The 21,367-nt window shown below is 43.4% G+C and overlaps 1 protein-coding gene across 2 annotated transcripts in view; it reads right to left on the bottom strand.

The window, feature by feature from the left end:
* The window catches only part of LOC110492422 (FYVE, RhoGEF and PH domain-containing protein 3), a 112,703-nt gene that overhangs the window by 60,515 nt on the left and 30,821 nt on the right, over positions 1-21,367 (bottom strand). Inside the window, exon 1 of one of the 2 annotated variants that reach the window (XM_090203601.1) lies at positions 11,260-11,780. The exons of the other annotated variant lie outside the window; for it this stretch is intronic. The gene's annotated coding sequence lies outside the window, so the exon portion shown is untranslated. Of the gene's footprint in view, positions 1-11,259; positions 11,781-21,367 lie in introns of those variants that run through there. 2 annotated transcript variants of the gene reach the window in all.

Genomic DNA, 21,367 nt, shown 5'->3' with positions numbered 1-21,367 from the left:
ACAGTAGTGTAGCCTTGGGATGTACTGTAGTAGTGACAGACTCCTCTCCCCTGCCTCCACTCGGTAATTAGGACAGAGTCTGGATGGATGGACAGGAAGACAGGCAGGGGGTTTTTCAAACCTCACCAACCAACTGTTCTAGAAACTACTGGTGCCTGCCAAGCACCCTGCCTGCCTTCAATGGAGCCTTTCACTGTGAAAATGTTACAACTCCAATGTCGAACTACCAGCCCCAAACAGAGACACAGCATCTCGTTGGAACACACACACACACACACACACACACACACACACACACACACACACACACACACACACACACACACACACACACACACACACACACACACACACACAGCTGGTGGAAGACAGCAGTCCCACCTTGTCCACTGTCACTAAGGGAGGTTGGCTCTACTAAGGTAAACATGAGTCATGTCCCTACCAACTACTAGCCAAGAGAAAATGGCCTATCATTTAATTTTGTTATCCATGAAATTCCATAGGATTCTGTAGATTCTGAGACTTGATTCCCTCTGGATTACATTGGTCAATATTCTGTATGCTATCGGTTACTGACTAAGGGCTTCTGAAGTGTGAAAAGATTGATTATCTTAACATATTTTGACTGGTCTGATTTAACCAATCACTATGATGTGCAGGACCAGCTGACAGACTAACAAACCAGGTGACAGCATGACTGATTCCTTGATTGATGATGGAATGTTAATAATGAATTTATGGTCACCCCCCAACTTCCTGCACCCAACGCCACTGGTCACACACCCACAGATGCCCATACAAACACACACACTTAGTTCAGAAAAGTTCATTACTACTATTCCACAGCTAAGCCCGGTCCTCAAAGCCACCAAACACTAAACTGAGAGTGAGACCACAATATCCCCGTGACACATAACTTATGTTAACATTGTTAACATTACACTCCCATAACATTTTACAGTTATTGCTAAAGGTCCCACTGCTTACTACACAATAATATTTTACTGAGACCAAAAACAAAGCCCTACAAAGCCACTGTCTTTCACAAAGAGCCCGAAAAAACACACACCCCCCCTTAGAAAATGTCACAGACAACCTAAAGACATCTCTCACTGCCACAAAATAACATCTCACTGAAACCCCAACTTCTATTTACCAGCTATGTAACAGAACTGACAGTTAGACAAATGGCCTGTGTCTAGTACAGCCTGAATCATCAATCTGAAACAGTTTATCAAGAGACCAGCAGCAGGAAATGGCATTTAAAGAGGCAATCCTAGAGAGAGTGTGTGTGTGTGTGTGTGTGTGTGTGTGTGTGTGTGTGTGTGCAAGTGTGTGTGTGTGTGTGTGTGCGTGCGTGCGTGCGTGCGTGTGTGTGTGTGTGTCTGTGTGTGTTGACACTGCACCTACACAAATGAGTGAGCCTGCTAGGTATAGGGGTGTTCTGTTCTATGATTACAGTATTTTGTAAAAATTGATATTTTACCTTTATTTAACTAGGCAAGTCAGTTAAGAACACATTCTTATTTACAATGACGGCCTAGGAACATTGGGTTAACTGCCTGTTCAGGGGCAGAACGACAGATTTTTACCTTGTCAGCTGTTGTTGATCTAGCAACCTTACTGGGCCAACGCTCTAACCACTAGACTACATGCCGCCCCAGTATACATGTACAAGGAAGCAGTGAGAAATTTAGAGGAAGCGAGAGACAGACAGAGAGAGAGAGAGAGGGAGGGAGGGAGGGAGGGAGGGAGAGAGAGAGAGAGAGAGAGAGAGAGAGAGAGAGAGCTAGTAGCTAACTGCTTACATGTTGTCTCTACACAGATCATTATGTGTGTGTTTGGTGTGTGTGTTTATGTTAGTGTGCTGCTATCACTGACAGGGAGGGATGAGACCAGCTTCCCCCCTCATCCTCACCCTTAACCTCTCTCCAGATTGGCTTCATACCCCTCCTCCCTCTCTTTTCCTTCACACGTGTGGTGGGTTCCTCCATAGGACCAGACGGGTGTCATCCTGTAGAGGGGAGTGTCACCCTGTTTGTTGACAGTCAGAACGGTCCTGTGGGGGAAGATAGATACTGTACTGCCTTGGCCTGGTGTTGGGTTGAGGCCCAGGACAGGACAACTAGGTCTGTCCAGACCACACCAGGTGGGTTTGGTGGAGAAGAGACAGACAGACAGACAGACAGACAGACAGACAGACAGACAGACAGACAGACAGAGGTCACTGCACATTAACTCGCCATTTTCATTTGACGACATTACCAGTTTCAAAATGTCACTCAGCCTTTTGGGCCTCTAAATTGCATCGTCAGCATGAGTCCTCTCGCCAACTACCGCTCCTGTTTCCAAAACTCCGCGCTGAATAACGTGTGACTCGGAGAGGAAGTTTCAACATTTGAGGTGACTCATGTACTTGAAATGATAACAAAAACATAATGGTCTTGTGATATCCCTGAAGTACTGTCCTTTTCTCCCCTAACACCTCAAACAACAGTCTACACGTTACAGTAGAACCTCCCAATAAACACACACACACACACACACACGGCCTTGGTTATAGAACACAGGTGTAGAGTAGACAGGGTAATAAAGGACCCTATTTCCTCTCTAATGACTCCAGTGTATAGCAGAGCACCACTCTAAGGCATGTTAGAAAGCCCACAGGAAACTGGGACTGGAGCTGCCAGGGCCCGTTTCCTGTTCACTCAGTCAAATCATGGAAACTGGCCTGGCCAGTGGGCTCTTAATGAGAGGTCTGTCACACTAGGCTACAGATATCAAAGATAATTTAGTATGATAGTATGTTCATTTAGCAGAAGATGTTATCCACAGCAACTTACAGTGACTGAACACATGTACAGTATTTGCAATATTCATGAATCTATTGAAAGACAGAAATCACTACATAAGTGGAGTAAATATATTGCAGCAAAGTGGCTGGGGTTGTTCAACTAACCGCCAGGTCAGGTGACTGTAATGACAGTCATATCCTATTCCATATGTCCGTTGGCAAAATCAGCCCCCACTTTAGATTTCTAAAGAGGGAACCACAGTGGATCATGGTGACATTGTCATTGATGATCTCCTGGGCTGTGTTTCACTTTCACAGACCTGTGGCTACAGCACACCTGACCACCTGTCACCTGTCTGGCACCTGCAACTGCCACAGCCTGTGGGGGGCAGTTACAGTAGGGGGACAGAGGACAGTTACAGTAGGGGGCAGAGGACAGTTACAGTAGGGGGGAAGAGGACAGTTATAGTAGGGAGGCAGAGGACAGTTACAGTAGGGGGGCAGAGGACAGTTACAGTGGGGGGGCAAAGGGCAGTTACAGTAGGGACGCAGAGGACAGTTACAGTGGGGGGGCAGAGGACAGTTACAGTAGGGGGGCAGAGGACAGTTACAGTGGGGGGGCAAAGGGCAGTTACAGTAGGGGGGCAGAGGACAGTTACAGTAGGGGGCAGAGGACAGTTACAGTAGGGGGGCAGAGGACAGTTACAGTGGGGGGGCAGAGGACAGTTACAGTAGGGGGGAAGAGGACAGTTATAGTAGGGAGGCAGAGGACAGTTACAGTAGGGGGGCAGAGGACAGTTACAGTGGGGGGGCAAAGGGCAGTTACAGTAGGGACGCAGAGGACAGTTACAGTGGGGGGGCAGAGGACAGTTACAGTAGGGGGGCAGAGGACAGTTACAGTGGGGGGGCAAAGGGCAGTTACAGTAGGGGGGCAGAGGACAGTTACAGTAGGGGGGCAGAGGACAGTTACAGTAGGGGGGCAGAGGACAGTTACAGTGGGGGGGCAGAGGGCAATTACAGTAGGGGGGCAGTGGACAGTTACAGTAGGGGGGCAGAGGGCAGTTACAGTAGGGGGGCAGAGGACAGTTACAGTAGGGGGGCAGCGGACGGTTACAGTGGGGGGGGGGGGGGGGGGGGTAAATATACGGCAATACAACACCAGAGGCTTTGATTTCCATACGGACCACATATTGTACAACCAGTGTGGATATCAAATGTCTGCCAAGTTAAATGACCATATTAGTGGGATACAAGAATCCTACATTCTTTAGAAAAAGGGGTTCCAAAAGGGTTCTTTGTCTGTCCCCAAAAGAGAACCCTTTTTGGTTCCAGGAAGAACCCTTTTGGGTTCCATGTGGAACACCCTGTAGAAAGGGTTCTGAAGCTGAAGAACCCTTTTAGGTTCTAGATAGCACCTTTTTTTACTAAGAGTGCATTGGTCAAAGCTTGGAGTGTAGAGGATGTACGTATGTAGAGCTTTAGTCTGAGTGGAGAGAATTCCTGAAAACAAACTCATGTAGGCAACCAAAATAGTTTTTCAGAAAACTGCATCACAAAACAAACGCGGTGCCCATAACAACATTTAATGATCCTATGCTGTGGTAAAAACATAACCACATCCCTATTTCTATTCTTGCAACAGTAGCAACCACTAGCATATCTAATAACAGAGCCCAGCAGCAGCATCATATGCACCAACTACAATTTGTGGTCAATGAGAGAAATAAAAGGAGCTTTCTTTGTGATGTATTTATGTGGATCTATAAAGCAGCATATCACAGCTGAATTTATTCCTGTCACAGACACATATGTGAGTATAAGCACTGAGTTTCCAGCTTTAAAGCAACATTTATAAATTCCTCCTGTTAGTGAAGAGGGCCTGGACTGAAGTCTTACATCCTCACAGACACACGCCCATCCGCACAGGCACACACACACACTTACACACACACCGTGGCCTACGGCGCAGAGAGGGGATCTTTGGGTTCGTTAAATATCCTGTTACTCGCCCCTGGAACTCATCCTTCTTCTTCCCCAGACTGGTAGGAGACTAGAGTAGGGCACTACAAAGGCACAGCTCCAGCATGAGCAGTGATACCTCGCGGCTCCTGCTTCCTTTCGAAGTAAAGAAGCTCTTTAAAACAAGAGACAGAATGAGAGGGAAATGGTCTCCCCTCCTAGAGGAGGTGCGAGGTAAGTAAAATCTTGGTCGACCTAGATTGGTCTGTTCTTTCGACCAATCGATCAGTCAAAATGTTAATAAAATCAACTATATGTAGGCTACTGAGCTTGTCTGACGCTTTAAGCACATTGTGATTAAACAACTAAGACACACAAATGACTCAAGAGGGAGCCAGAGATCAAGATAGCCTAACCAGAAGAAAATACCTGTACCTGACCCTCTTCTTCTTCGCAGATTCTCCTGCTGTTACGCTGCTCCTAATAGGCTACATCAGGGGTTGGCAAACGTTTCCATTTGAAGTGTCAATTTATCTTACCATTTCTACCCATCTGCATGCCAGTTATGATTGTTATTTGCACATTTTTGTGGAACAGTTCCATTTAATTTATTAATAAAGTTTTCTCAAAATCATTATCATGTGGTTAATCAAAATTATCAAACAAACTTCTACTGCCATTGCCAACTATGTAAAAATAGCTTACATAAAGCCAACAAATAAAAACATTGCAGCCTGCAGGTAGAAAATATCCTGATAAAAATAAATATCCTATAAATCACATTGGCTACACATGGCCTGTCTGGAAGGAACTTGAAACATTGTATCAACTATTAACTGGGGTCAGGCCTGAAGCTCACACTTGCATCATTATATAAAATATTCTGGGCCCTCAGAGTTTCCTGCTCCAGTGAGCTCCAGACAAACACAGCTGTAGGGATAAGAAGTAATCAGGTAGGCCTATTTTATGACCTAACATTTTTTTCTCCTTTCACACTGAGTGGTTATCAAATAGACTACAGTGAGGAATTGTTCTTTTTCTTAATGGATGTGAAAACAGACAGAAAAAATTACTTTGAGAAGTTCCACAGTGTTGGTGAGTTAAGACAATCAGAAATAATATCAGATCCCCAAATGGGAGTATTTATAGGCCTACATTTGCATGCAGGCCAGGTAGCCTAGGCCTACTTCTATGTATTATCAGGTGCACGTCCTTACTCAACATTGAAAGGAGCGCTACAAACGACAATTAATAAATGGACAACTCCTACATGGAATTAAATAAACTAAACCTTGTTCCTCACAAGTGTAGCCTAAGTTGTGCATTCTGCCAACAATGTGTCCAATCCAACAACGAGAAGTGTAAAAGACTGGAATAATAATGTATTGAATGCATTAACAGAAATGACCGTAACCAAACCATCATTGTAGATGATAAATGATGGTAAATAAGGGTAAATGTACTACTGGTGATACTGGTGTGCCATCCCTGCGGCCTCCACAATGGATTAGTCCACTGAGACGTGTGTGAATCAGACAGGTGTCTCATGTGCTATAAAAAAGAAATATATATTTTAGACTGCTCAACTAAAAAAATATTGGTCGACCAACAGCCTATGGACCAAACAATCGACCAGTGGACTAAATGGGGTCAGCCCTAAAGGTAGGAGATGTTAAAGATCCTCCTGGTTGCTAGAACTACATTGACTTGGCTCTCAAACAAACACACATGTACACTGCTCTGCTCTTTTATTTAGATGAAGGCAGTGTGTGGTGTGTGTGTGTGTGTGTGTGTGTGTGTGTGTGTGTGTGTGTGTGTGTGTGTGTGTGTGTGTGTGTGTGTGTGTGTGTGTGTGATTGTTCCCCCTCTCTGATGCTAAAGATTCTCCTAGACACAACACGCATGCTTCACTAGAGAGTGCCCCTAACACTTACAGACTGGCTAATCAATCCTGCTGGAACACACACACATACTATAATGAACAAACCCACAGACATACTATAATGAACAAACCCACACATACTATAATGAACAAACTCACAGACATACTATAATGAACAAACCCACAGACATACTATAATGAACAAACCCACACACATACTATAATGAACAAACCCACACATACTATAATGAACAAACTCACAGACATACTATAATGAACAAACCCACAGACATACTATAATGAACAAACCCACACACATACTATAATGAACACGGACATACACTACTGATCAAAAGTTTTAGAACACCTACTCATTCAAGGGTTTTACTATATTTTTTACTATTTTTTTCATTGTAGAATAATAGTGAACACAAACAAAACTATGAAATAACACATATGGAATCATGTAGTAACCAACAAAGTACTAAACAAATCAAAATATATTTTATATTTGAGATTCTTCAAATAGCCATCCTTTGCCTTGATGACAGCTTTGCACACTCTTGGCATTCTCTCAACCAGCTTCATGAGGTAGTCACCTGGAATGCATTTAAATTAACAGGTGTGCCTTCTAAAAAGTTTATATTATGGCAAGTCCATATTATGGCAAGAACAGCTCAAATAACCAAAGAGAAACGACAGTACATCATTACTTTAAGACATGAAGGTCAGTGTACAAGTAACAGACACATCTCAACATCAACTGTTCAGAGGAGACTGTATGAATCATGCCTTCATTTTCGAATTGCTGAAAAGAAACCACTACTAAAGGACACCAATAAGAAGAAGAGACTTGCTTGGGCCAAGAAACACAAGCAATGGACATTAGACCGGTGGAAATATGTCCAAATTTGAGATTTTTGGTTCCAACCGCCGTGTCTTTGTGAGACGTGGTGTGGGTGAACGAATGATCTCCGCATGTGTGTTTCCCACTGTAAAGCATGGAGGAGGAGGTATTATGGTGTGGGGGTGCTGGTGACACTGTCTGGGATTTATTTAGAATTCAAGACACACTTAACCAGCATGGCTACCACCGCATTCTGCAGCAATACGTCATCCCATCTGGTTTGGGCTTAGTGGGACTATCAGTTGTTTTTCAACAGGACAATGACCCAACACACCTCCAGGCTGTGTAAGGGCTATTTTACCAAGAAGGAGAGTGATGGAGTGCCGCATCAGATGACCTGGCCTCCACAATCCCCCGACCTCAAACAAATTGAGATGGTTTGGGATGAGTTGAACCAATGAGTGAAGGAAAAGCAGCCAACAAGTGCTCAGCATATGTGGGAACTCCTTCAAGACCAACAAGTGCTCAGCATATGTGGGAACTCCTTCAAGACTGTTGGAAAAGGATTCCAGGTGAAGCTGGTTGAGAAAATGCCAAGAGTGTGCAAAGCTATCATCAAGGCAAAGGGTGGCTATTTGAAAAATCTCAAATACAAAATATATTTTGATTTGTTGAACACTTTTTTGGTTACTACATGATTCCATATGTGTTATTTTATAGTTTTGAAGTCTTCACTATTATTCTACAATGTAGAAAATAGTAAAAATAAAGAAAAACCCTTGAATGAGTAGGTGTTCTAAAACTTTTGACCAGTAGTGTACACGCAGATACACATGGACACATACACAAACAAACGAGCCTCCACCAGTACCCTGGACGCAGTGTATCACTGAGTGAGTAGGTTCATCACTAATGCAAGACCACTCACCCATCATGCTGAACTATACAACATGGTGAAGTGGCACTCCCTTCCCACCAGAAGGCTTAAGCACTGTTACATATTTGTGTACAAAGCAGTGCTTGGACTCCTCCTTACATATCTTTGCTCCCAACTAACAACAACCGCACAATCCTACAGCCTACAATCCTCTCAGTCAGTGCTCTCATTCTCAGTTCCTAGGGAAAGGATTTAAACAGGGAGACAATCATTCTCCTATAATGCTCCTTGGTCCTAGAGCAAACTACAAAATACTTTCAAACTGGAGGAGAGGGTATCTCTATCTGACTTTAAAGCTCTGATGGAAGAAAATGTCACGGACTATATATATATATATATATATATATATATATATATATATAGTATTGTATTGTATTGTAAACATACTGTCCTTGTGCTTCTTAGAATCCAACACACCAACGAATCTGAGTGAAAGTTCACCAAGGACTGGGAGAAACCAGGGACTATTGTTACTATGACAACAACACTCTTAAGCTCAGACAGACACTGCGACAGACACTGCGACACACACTCCCAAATGTGGCACCTGAGATTGACGTGGGCCAAAAACACCTCTTTGGACATCCATCAATATTTAAACCCTCAGATGCCAAATCCTAAAATGACACGCTGCAGACAGAGAGGAAATGCCAGGGCCAGCCTTCCAGTGGAGGACCCCAGGTGCCCCGTATATAAACCATCCCTGGGAAATTACAGCTGTTATACAGCAGCCTGATCATGCTGAGTGTTCAACCTGGTATTTGGGTGTGTGGTATGGTGTAGCCAGCCAGGCAGCGCCACCGCAGTCTTGTCTCCAAGGTTGTTCCCACCGATCTATTCCTCCCGTCTTTCCGGAAGTACCAAGGAGAGGAAATCAGTCAACCACTATCTGACAATCAAGGACAGGTTAATTCAAATCATCATATTCATCATGGTTATAATCTGTAACCGTGGTTCTAAATCCATGTTTGAACGATGCTGTTTACAACAACAACAGTAAAAAGATGAAAATATGGATTTATGAGACAGTGGACATAGAAAAAGACGTGAGTGCAGAGACATTGTTCAAAATGGGATTTTGATGTGAAATGTGTTGTTTCTCTGACATACTTAAGACACGTTTTCATAATGCATTGTTGTCAATGGCAAGTAATGACAGAAAAATGTGTCTACCAATTTTCTCTGTAATTAAACAAACTATCAAAAACAATTTTTTTGGGGGGGGGGGGGATCAACTACAATCACAGGAAGAGTGAAAATAAATGTAAAAAATGTGTGAACCTCTCCTTTAAAAAAGTAGCTTGTTAATCCAGATGTCATTTTGTTTGACTTTATTTATAATAATCCAATTATTTTTTTACTAAAAAAGATGACTTATTAACCAAAATCTCTTTCTATAAACAGTTGCATTAGTATAAAATTATGTAATTTGCCCCCAAAAATTGCATACAGTATACAGTAGTATTTATTTGATACATACTGATTTGCACATCTTTATCAAGGGTGCCAATAATTATGGACTCCACTCTATGTCCTACAGCCTGGAGGGCTTTACTCCTGATTCACAAAGATTGATCCCAGGTCAAAAGGTTGTTGATTACAGGAACACAACAGTCCCCTGCCTCGCACAGCTGGTGCCGGTCGTCATGGAAACACTCTGACTCCATATGACTAAAGACAACCACCCCCCAAGTCGGCTGAAGGATGGTGGGAATAGACAAATGCTGGTATTACCAGAAAAATAGTGGTAAATGTAATAGTCCATTACCTTGCTGTTATGGCTGGGTAATCTGCTAGTTAACTGAGATGGAATAGACCGGGCGTTGTCAAGTCATCAGGAGGACATTTTAAACTGCTGCCATTACACTTGAAAAGCACCAAAAATGATCTAAACTTGAGGAGGGGGAAGGCTCTCTCTTCCTCACCTCATCAGTCAAAGCACCAGGACTATACACACACCATGCAGGAATGTGAACGGTTAACGTAGTTCACACGCTCAATCCCACACTGCTCGGCTAACATCACCCTTTCAACGCGAGGGTTCGATTCTGTAGCTAAATGATCCAGAAGTATGATAGATGAATGTTAAAAACAAACGAAGAGAGAGTAACAAACCAAAACACAGCCCTCCACTGTAGAATTCACTGAAATAACACCTGTGGGGGAGGCTGAAGGCGGCATAAACTGTCCCCGATGTTAGTCTCTCAATAAAATATGTACACTAACATGTATATTTCAACAGGCTATGAGAAGTAGCCCACATTCCGCCGGCAGCTCTTATCCCATACACCCTCCACACACCCCCTCGACCCAGGCAGAGGTTCAGAGATAACATACAGTATTCACACAAACATACTTACATTATGCATGTGTACAGCCACAGTCAGTTGCTGTAAGTTAGGCTGAGTTAGGCTCAGAGCGAGAACAGAGAATGTGTAAACAGTGATACAAGCACATACAAATATTTATCATACATTACAGTCTTCAAACATTTCCACACACACATTCACACACACATTCACACACACACATCCATGTGGGGACCGAAAAATATTTTCCCATTCAGAATCCTATTTTCCCTAACCCTACCCCTTTACCTAACCCTAACTATAACCCTAACCACAAAACACTAAAACTTAACCTTACCCTAACTCCTAACCCTAATTCTAACCCTAACCCTAAACCTAACCCCTAAGACTAAAATAGCCCTTTTCCTTGTGGGGACTGGAAAAATGTCCCCACTTGTCAGAATGTCCCTTATTTTACTATCCTTGTGAGGACTTCTGGTCCCCACATGGATAGTAAAACCAAACCACACACAGTAGGAACTAGGAACTCACCAGCTAAGTCCAGGCTGCCATCTGTTTTCTCTCTCTCCCTGAAACCTCTATAGGCTCACTCTCCTCCAGTCATACACACACTAACACTAATCACAGGGCTCCACTGTAGTCCAGCAGCATATCCTTAGAGCCACAAGGTTGTTGTGAGCGAAGCCTGGATGGATGTATACAGTAGTGGTGTGGTTCTTCAGTCAGTCAGGCTGCATGACTTTCCTTCTCCAGGCTCTCACTCTCTCTGACTCACTCTGCCCAAGCTTCTACCACGCTGCCCCTCTCTCTCTCTCTCTCTCTCTCTCTCTCTCTCTCTCTCCGCTCTACTCTCTCTCCTCCTTCTGCTTCCCCCACTCTGCAAATGCACTGCCCTATACCCAAAAATGTGCTCCTGTCCTCCTCCCCTCTCTTTCCCCTTGTCCTGATCCCTCTCTCCCATTCAGCAGACCGCTGGTGAACAATGCCCCCACTGCCGCTACTCTCAAAGGAGGGGAGAAGCCGTTCTCAGCCGGCATTAATGCCTACCCACTATCACCATGGAAACTAATGAAGGCCTGGCCGGGTGGGGGGTGGGGGGGGGGGGGTGGGGGGGTGGGGGGGGGGTGGGGGGGGTGGGGGGGTGGGGGGGGGTTGTGAAAGGAGGGGTAGAGGGAGGGCGAGAGAGAGAGTATTTAGGAGAGAGAGAGAATAAGAGGAAAGGAGTGGTTGAACGAAAGATGGGGGAAGTGTGTGAGCGTATGTATGTGAGTGACTGAGCGTTCGGGGGAAGGTTTGGGAGTGATAGGTTTAGGTGGTGATGATATACAGTACAGATAGTAACTTGATGGTAGTCTTTATTCTCTTCATAGTATTCTAAATTATATCCTAAATCCTAAATTATAACTGCGTGAATTCCATACCCCGAGTGACCTAGCTACTCCGCAGCGGATTTCCAGAGTTTAGGGTGTAGCATACCCCGAGCGACTTCAACCAGAAGGAGAAAGCTGGCAGGATGATGCGTCCAAGCTGCTTCAGATGCACATACTATTGTACCTCTTTTTCTCCCCTCCCTCCATCCCTCCATCCCACCAAGTCTCTGTCAGGGTGAAGGGTGAGGCGCTCGTCTGAAAGAAGCGGGTGACATCGCCCAACTTCCACACAGAACCCGCCATGAATAGTTGTGATTTCCATGGAAACTGTGTCGAAATAATCACTGTTCCTAAATCATTACGTGGAATTAGAGGAGAGGAGAGGAAGAGAGGGGGATGGGTGACATGTAGTCAAGAGATGCACGTGATGTGAAATTGAGCACATTTAGGGAAGAGAGTCAAAAGCTTGTTAGAAAGTGTGAGAGCTTGTTGATTTTGTGTTGATCCTGCCCTTGACTTTCATGGCTGTAAAATAACTGTGGTATAAGGAGCTCACCTGTATTAATTCACATACCTCACCACCTACTGTATTGCTGCTGTCTGAAACATGGTGATTGATATTATGGCCCCTACTAGAGCTGTGGGTCAGCTGCTCTTCTCCATAGTGATAAAGCAGGGTGCTGAACCCAACACAACTAGTCAGGTAAAACCTGAGGAGAAACACAAAGAGGGCAGCAGACCTAGGAAATACACTTCAGACAGAGTTCTATTTACGAGAAGAAAGCAGGAGAGCAACAAGGAAAGGATTGGTTAAGAGACACTCTTCCTCTTCACACAGAAGGGAAGAATTTGGAACACTGAAACAGAAAGGAATTCAAAAACTTCCCATCATTCTGCTACCTCCCGTTAGCTTATGCAACACTGGAGAACAGGGGCAGTGTGTGTGTGTGTGTGTGTGTGTGTGTGTGTGTGTGTGTGTGTGTGTGTGTGTGTGTGTGTGTGTGTGTGTGTGTGTGTGTGTGTGTGTGGGTGGGTGTGTGTGGGTGTGTGTGTGTCTTGGGAAAGTAGGGCTGAGCTAAATCAACTCTCCCTGGCCTATCAGTGTGTCCTCTTTCCTTATGTCCTACCTCACAAGGTCAACTTAACTGCAATCTACTGTGCTCTAGTCTCAGCCCATCTGTAAATGTAGTCAGATTCATTAAACAGTGCTGTGAAAAAGTATTTGCCCCTTTTTAGATTTCTGATTTTTTTGCACATTTGTCACACAAATGTTTCAGATCATCAAACTAATTTTAATATTACACAAAGATAACCAAAGTAAACACAAAATGCAGTTTTTAAGTGATCATTTAATTTATTAAGGGATAAAAGCTATCTGAACCTTCATGGCCCCAAAGTAATTACCTCCCCTTGTTAAATCATGAATTTACTGTGGTTAATCAAATTTTTTGGAAAGCTGAGTTAAATTTCACTAGCCACACCCAAGTCGGATTACTGCCAGACCTGTTGAATCAAGAAATCACTTAAATAAAACCTGTCTGACAAAGTGAAGTAGGCCAAAAGAAATTCAGGAACAGATGAGAAACAAAGTAATTGACATCTATCAGTCTGGAAAGGGTTGCAAAGCCATTTCTAAAGCTTTGGGACTCCAGCGAACCACGGTGAGAGACATTATCCACAAATGGAGAACATTTGGAACAGTGGTGAAACTCATCCAAGAGGTCACAAAGGCACCCATACCAACATCTAAAGAACTGCAGGCCTCACTTGCCTGCAGACACAACCAGTTATTAGGTTTAGGGGGCAATTACTTTTTCACATAGGGCCATGAAGGTTCAGATAGTTTAGTCCAGGTCTAACACAGTGGAAAAAGTCCAGGTCTAACACAGTAGAAAAAGTCCAGGTCTAACACAGTGGAAACAGTCCAGGTCTAACACAGTGGAAAAAGTCCAGGTCTAACACAGTAGAAAAAGTCCAGGTCTAACACAGTGGAAAAAGTCCAGGTCTAACACAGTGGAAAAAGTCCAGGTCTAACACAGTGGAAAAAGTCCAGGTATAACAGAGTGGAAAAAGTCCAGGTCTAACACAGTGGAAACAGTCCAGGTCTAACACAGTGGAAACAGTCCAGGTCTAACACAGTGGAAAAAGTCCAGGTCTAACACAGTGGAAAAAGTCCAGGTCTAACACAGTGGAAAAAGTCCAGGTCTAACACAGTCGAAACAGTCAAGGTCTAACACAGTGGAAACAGTCCAGGTCTAACACAGTGGAAAAAGTCCAGGTCTAACACAGTGGAAAAAGTCCAGGTCTAACACAGTGGAAAAAGTCCAGGTCTAACACAGTGGAAAAAGTCCAGGTCTAACACAGTGGGAAAAGTCCAGGTCTAACACAGTGGGAAAAGTCAAGGTCTAACACAGTGGAAAAAGTCAAGGTCTAACACAGTGGAAAAAGTCCAGGTCTAACACAGTGGAAAAAGTCCAGGTCTAACACAGTGGAAAAAGTCCAGGTCTAACACAGTGGAAAAAGTCAAGGTCTAACACAGTGGAAACAGTCCAGGTCTAACACAGTGGAAAAAGTCCAGGTCTAACACAGTAGAAAAAGTCCAGGTCTAACACAGTGGAAAAAGTCCAGGTCTAACACAGTAGAAAAAGTCCAGGTCTAACACAGTGGAAAAAGTCACGGTCTAACACAGTGGAAAAAGTCCAGGTCTAACACAGTGGAAACAGTCAAGGTCGGCTAAGGTGACTGTATTTGTGTGTGTGTGTGTGTGTGTGTGTGTGTGTGTGTGTGTGTGTGAGCTGAAGAAGAAACTGATGTCCTGAAAGAGTGAACCAGAATTCCTGCAGCAAACCATCCCCCATTACAACATGACTAACTTCTACCCCCCTTCCCCCACCCCCCAACACACTCACACACACTTTCCACTGTATTCACACAAATCCCCCCTCACCCACTCACATGCAGACAAAAACATTTAAACAACACTTCCTTCAAGAGCCTGCCAAAACCTTCAAAGACTGTCTGTCTATATGCCCCCCCCCCCCCCCCCCCCCGCCCCGCCCGCCCACACACACACACACACACACACACACACACTACTTACTGCCTTTCCGTACCCACTCAGGACATAACCTAGTTCCAGAGACAGGGGACCTGATACTGAATACTGAAGATAGATAAATAACTTAATGGATTTTTAAATAGCTCATATAAATCAATGATCTGTCGCTATGATGGCACACTTGGTTGGGCTGCCTGTGTCTGGGCGAGCTCAGTGCACCCTGCGGATGTGAGCCGGAAGGAGGACACGGCGCCGTGGTCATGGAGACCACGCTCACATTCCACAGCAGATGGACAAAACTCCAGAATTTTTACAAACCCCCCCTTAGCAAATGTCCACATGCACACTCACCTTATGCAAGTACAAATACACAAAAGCGAATGCAGAACGCAAATGCGTCCCCTGAAAAACAGAAGTGTGGACTCCGCTCAGGCATCTTTCATTGCCTGCTACGTTAGGTTACATACACACTAATAATAGGATATTGAAGTGATTATGGCAGTAGGCCGAGGATGGCATTAGTCATGTAAACACCTTCCTCTGTTTATCTCAATCTGCGTAAGGTCATAATTGAAGTAAGCATTTGCCGATTAACACACCTGGTTTTCTGAGCAATCTTTCAAAATGTAAACAGCTTAGTCGGAGTTGTTATATTTAAGAGGCAGCACCAGCAGCACAAGCCTCCCTCTTATGAGCGAGTGAAGTGAGTTCGGAAAAACTGAAAGTATGCATCTTATAAATAGTTATCACATACAAACTGTATATGTCAGAACTCAAAATCAAATAGGCTTCCCCAAAATAACATGGTTGCTCTGGTAGAAGGTTCATTTTGGTTGGCGATTTCCTGCATTTATCAAAATCCCTTCAGGAGGCTGATGTCAGATGTTTTTATATAAACAGATTATTAGGGAAATCGTTATTTTTGCAAAGCATGCAAACGTTTAAATCAAACTATTATATTCATCTGACTATAAGTGTATTACTGTGTGCATGTAACCCTACTCAGAGTTTCAGTGAACACAGGCTTATCTCTGAAGGCCTGTGTGTGTGAATGTCGTCAATGTCAGAGACACAACATGCTGCCTGGCTTCTGTTCTGTAGGAGGGAGAGGTTGAGGAAGGACACTGGCATCCCAACAGGAGCAGGAGCCCCTCTACACCCAGCTACTGAGACACACACTCTTCATATACCCTAACCGTCAGAGAGATTCAGGTGTACTTCTACAGCTCATTAGAATGCTATCAAATCAAACTGTATTGGTCACATACACATGGTTAGCAGATGTTAATGCGAGTGTAGCGAAATGCTTGTGCTTCTAGTTCCGACCGTGCAGTAATATCTAACAAGTGATCTAACCTAACAATTTCACAACAACTACCTTGTACACATAAGTGTAAAGGAATGAATAAGAATATGTACATAAATATATATGAATGAGCGATGGCCGAACGGCATAGGCAAGATGTAGTAGATGGTATAGAGTACAGTATATACATACAGTGGGGCAAAAAAGTGTTTAGTCAGCCACCAATTGTGCAAGTTCTCCCACTTAAAAAGATGAGAGAGGCCTGTAATTTTAATCATAGGTATACTTCAACTATGACAAAAAAAATCCAGAAAATCAAATTGTAGGATTTTATATGAATTTATTTGCAAATTATGGTGGAAAATAAGTATTTGGTCACCTACAAACAAGCAAGATTTATGGCTCTCACAGACCTGGAACTTCTTCTTTAAGAGGCTCCTCTGTCCTCCACTCGTTACCTGTATTAATGGCACCTGTTTGAACTTGTTATCCGTATAAAAGACACCTGTCCACAACCTCAAACAGTCACACTCCAAACTCCACTATGGCCAAGACCAAAGAGCTGTCAAAGGACACCAGAAACAAAATTGTAGACCTGCACCAGGATGGGAAGACTGAATCTGCAATAGGTAAGCAGCTTGGTTTGAAGAAATCAACTGTGGGAGCAATTATTAGGAAATGGAAGACATACAAGACCACTGATAATCTCCCTCGATCTGGGGCTCCACGCAAGATCTCACCCCGTGGGGTCAAAATGATCACAAGAACGGTGAGCATATCCCATAACCACACGGGGGGACCTAGTGAATGACCTGCAGAGAGCTGGGACCAAAGTAATACACTACGCCGCCAGGGACTCAAATCCTGTAGTGCCAGACGTGTCCCCCTGCTTAAGCCAGTACATGTCCAGGCCTGTCTGAAGTTTGCTAGAGAGCATTTGGATGATCCAGAAGAAGATTGGGAGAATGTCATATGGTCAGATGAAACCAAAATATAACTTTTTGGTAAAAACTCAACTCGTCGTGTTTGGAGGACAAAGAATGCTGAGTTGCATCCAAAGAACACCATACCTACTGTGAAGCATGGGGGTGGAAACATCATGCTTTGGGGCTGTTTTTCTGCAAAGGGACCAGGACGACTGATCCGTGTAAAGGAAAGAATGAATGGGGCCATGTATTGTGAGATTTTGAGTGAAAACCTCCTTCCATCAGCAAGGGTATTGAAGATGAAACGTGGCTGGGTCTTTCAGCATGACAATGATCCCAAATACACCGCCCGGGCTACGAAGGAGTGGCTTCGTAAGAAGCATTTCAAGGTCCTGGAGTGGCCAAGCCAGTCTCCAGATCTCAACCCCATAGAAATATTTGGAGGGAGTTGAAAGTCCGTGTTGCCCAGCAACAGCCCCAAAACATCATTGCTCTAGAGGAGATCTGCATGGAGGAATGGGCCAAAATACCAGCAACAGTGTGTGAAAACCTTGACTTACAGAAAACGTTTGACCTCTGTCATTGCCAACAAAGGGTATATAACAAAGTATTGAGATAAACTTTTGTTATTGACCAAATACTTATTTTCCACCATAAATTTGCAAATAAATTCATTAAAAATCCTACAATGTGATTTTCTGGATATTTTTCCTCATTTTGTCTGTCATAGTTGAAGTGTACCTATGATGAAAATTACAGGCCTCTCTCATCTTTTTAAGTGGGAGAACTTGCACAATTGGTGGCTGACTAAATACTTTTTTGCCCCACTGTATACATATGAGATGAGTAATGTAGGGTATGTAAACATTATATAAAGTGGCATTGTTTAAAGTGGCTAGTGATACATTTATCTTGATGTAATAAATGTATCACTAGCCACTTAAAACAATGCCACTTTTTATAATGTTTACATACCCTACATTACTCATCTCATATGTATATACTGTACTCTATACCATCTACTGCATCTTGCCTATGCCGTTCTGTATTAACTGAGTGTTTGGAGATTACAAATAGACAACAAATAGGTGGAACATTCCAGGCTTTGTCCAAGTTTGTATATCAAATTAAAAAGAGTCTCCAGACGATCAAACAATCAGAATATCCACATACTGACACCCACAACCACCTTTACTTGGCTCCTCAAATATTCAGTAGCTCAAATCACAACGGGGTTTAAAACCCTGTGATCTGTCAATCTCCTTCTCTCCTTATTATGAGCCACTGCATACCTTTAAAGGACCAAAGCCATTTCCCCAGCTGGAGGAGCCTTTCATTAATTATTCATATTAAAACAGACATGGTGGAGCGAAGAAGAGGCCCTATCTGAATAAGAAAGAGGGCAACGTGCTGTAGAATCTCTGTCCTCCTGCTGTGTTGTCTGTCAGACATAGAGAGCTACTAGACCTGCTATCCCACTGAGGGCAGAGGTCAGGCATGTCAGAGTGAACTAGCCTGGAATCTGGTCAACATATACAGTTGAAGTGGGAAGTTTACATACACCTTAGCCAAATACATTTAAACTCAGTTTTTCACAATTCCTGACATAACGGTGGTTAGTATAGGCAAACAGTTCTATTTTTGTTTCATCAGACCAGAGGACATTTCTCCAAAAAGTACGATCTTTGTCCCCATGTGCAGTTGCAAACCGTAGTCTGGCATTTCATTTTTATGGCGGTCTTGGAGCAGTGGCTTCTTCCTTGCTAAGCAGCCTTTCAGGTTATGTCGATATAGGACTCGTTTTAATCTTCTGGAATTGTCCAAACTGTTTAAAGGCGCAGTAACTTAGTGTATGTAAACTTCTGACCCACTGGAATTGTGATACAGTGAATTATAAGTTAAATAATCTATCTGTAGATGTCCTAACAAACTTGCAAAAAACGCTAGTTTGTTAACAAGAAATTTGTGGAGTGGTTGAAAAACAAGTTTTAATGACTCCAACCTAAGTGTATGTAAACTTCAGACTTCAAATGTATGTATGAGAGAGAGAGAGAGAGAGAGAGAGAGAGATGGATAGATAGATAGAGATGGAGGGATTGAGATGGAGAGATTGAGATGGAGAGATTGAGATGGAGATGAAGATAGAGAGATTGAGATGGAGAGATTGAGATAGAGGGATTGAGATGGAGAGATTGAGATGGAGGTATTGAGATAGAGATATTGAGATAGAGATATTGAGATAGAGAGATTGAGATGGAGGGATTGAGATAGAGAGATTGAGATGGAGGGATTGAGATGGAGGGATTGAGATAGAGAGATTGAGATAGAGAGATTGAGATAGAGGGATTGAGATGGAGAGATTGAGATGGAGGGATTGAGATAGAGGGATTGAGATGGAGAGATTGAGATGGAGGGATTGAGATAGAGAGATTGAGATGGAGGGATTGAGATGGAGGGATTGAGATGGAGGGATTGAGATAGAGAGATTGAGATAGAGAGATTGAGATAGAGGGATTGAGATGGAGAGATTGAGATGGAGAGATTGAGATGGAGGGATTGAGATAGAGGGATTGAGATGGAGAGATTGAGATGGAGAGATTGAGATGGAGAGATTGAGATAGAGGGATTGAGATAGAGGGATTGAGATGGAGAGATTGAGATAGAGGGATTGAGATAGAGGGATTGAGATGGAGAGATTGAGATGGAGAGATTGAGCTGGAGATGAAGATGGAGGGATTGAGATGGAGAGATTGAGATGGAGAGATTGAGCTGGAGATGAAGATGGAGGGATTGAGATAGAGATATTGAGATAGAGAGATTGAGATGGAGGGATTGAGATGGAGATGGAGTTGGAGGGACAGAAAGATGGAGAGGTGGAGAAAGGGAAAGAGAGATAGAGGAGTCACAGAGGTTATTAGTTAGATTGTTTAATAGATAACATTGCTCCAGGGAGAGACAGCTGGATGTCCTGGACGCATAGAAACCCCCTTTTGAGCTACAGTGCCCTCAGAGTCCCCCTCATCACACCCCTGAACCCGTCCCGTGACCTCTGTACCCTGGGGCATGGAACACACTGTTCACAGAACATGGACTCAGTTATATGAGAGTTTTTTATCCTTCTAAAATAAGACTACTACAATTTGATAGTGTTATTACGTATGTTTGTCCCAAAAGAGTACAGTTTGTAATGACTTGACTGCTATGTGGGTGTCGATTAACTTGAACTTGAGAGAGCAGACTTAGAAGTGCTGTAGATAAGTGAAATCAGTATGACTGCTTCATGACAGGAAGCTCAACACCAAGCAGCTCCCAGGCTAGGATGGATAGAGACACGGCAAGGGAGATATACGATATATCTAACTAGATTTATATTAGCTTCATCAGGCACTTTGTTCAATCATCCTACTGTACTAGACTGAGAGATAGCAGGCAAAAGATACATGATTGTTATTGGGATCAGATAAGGCTAGAGAGACCAGAGATGTGTCCTCTGTGCAGTGAGGAGACTGCGACACCAAATCAAATAATGCACAGCTCGTATTTCAGAGTTTTTACAGTAGTGTAAAGAGAGCAGAACGGAAGGGTGCCTCGTCAATATCCTTCATATGGGCATATCAGTCTCTTTTCATTTGGACAGAGAGTAAAATGTGTGATGTCCTGTTTCCTTTTAGCTGCTCCCTTTGTGCCAGAGTAGGTGTGGAAAACTGTGGGATGTTGTGTTTAAAAGCACATAGCGTTGTCCTGATCCACTAGAGAAAGTGTGATATTATATCAAGTGTGTCTGTGCAGACTGTCTATTTTCTGCCTCTAGTAAAGGTGTGATATTTTGTGTATTACCGAGCTTGTTAGAATCGGTTTGGCTGTGTTTCTGTACCCAATTCACTGTGTGTGATTGTATTTGTCTTTGTGAGTTGTGTAAAGACATGTTCCTGTGTGATGTGAATAAAGGGGTGAGGTTGCGTGTGCATTGTTAAAAGTG

This window comes from Oncorhynchus mykiss, chromosome 16, assembly GCF_057628025.1.
Source record: "Oncorhynchus mykiss isolate SJ-2025 chromosome 16, ASM5762802v1, whole genome shotgun sequence".
NCBI classification, from domain to species: Eukaryota; Metazoa; Chordata; class Actinopteri; order Salmoniformes; family Salmonidae; genus Oncorhynchus; species Oncorhynchus mykiss.
Note: the sequence above shows the minus strand (reverse complement) of the source record. Positions and strands in the feature narration are given on the sequence as shown.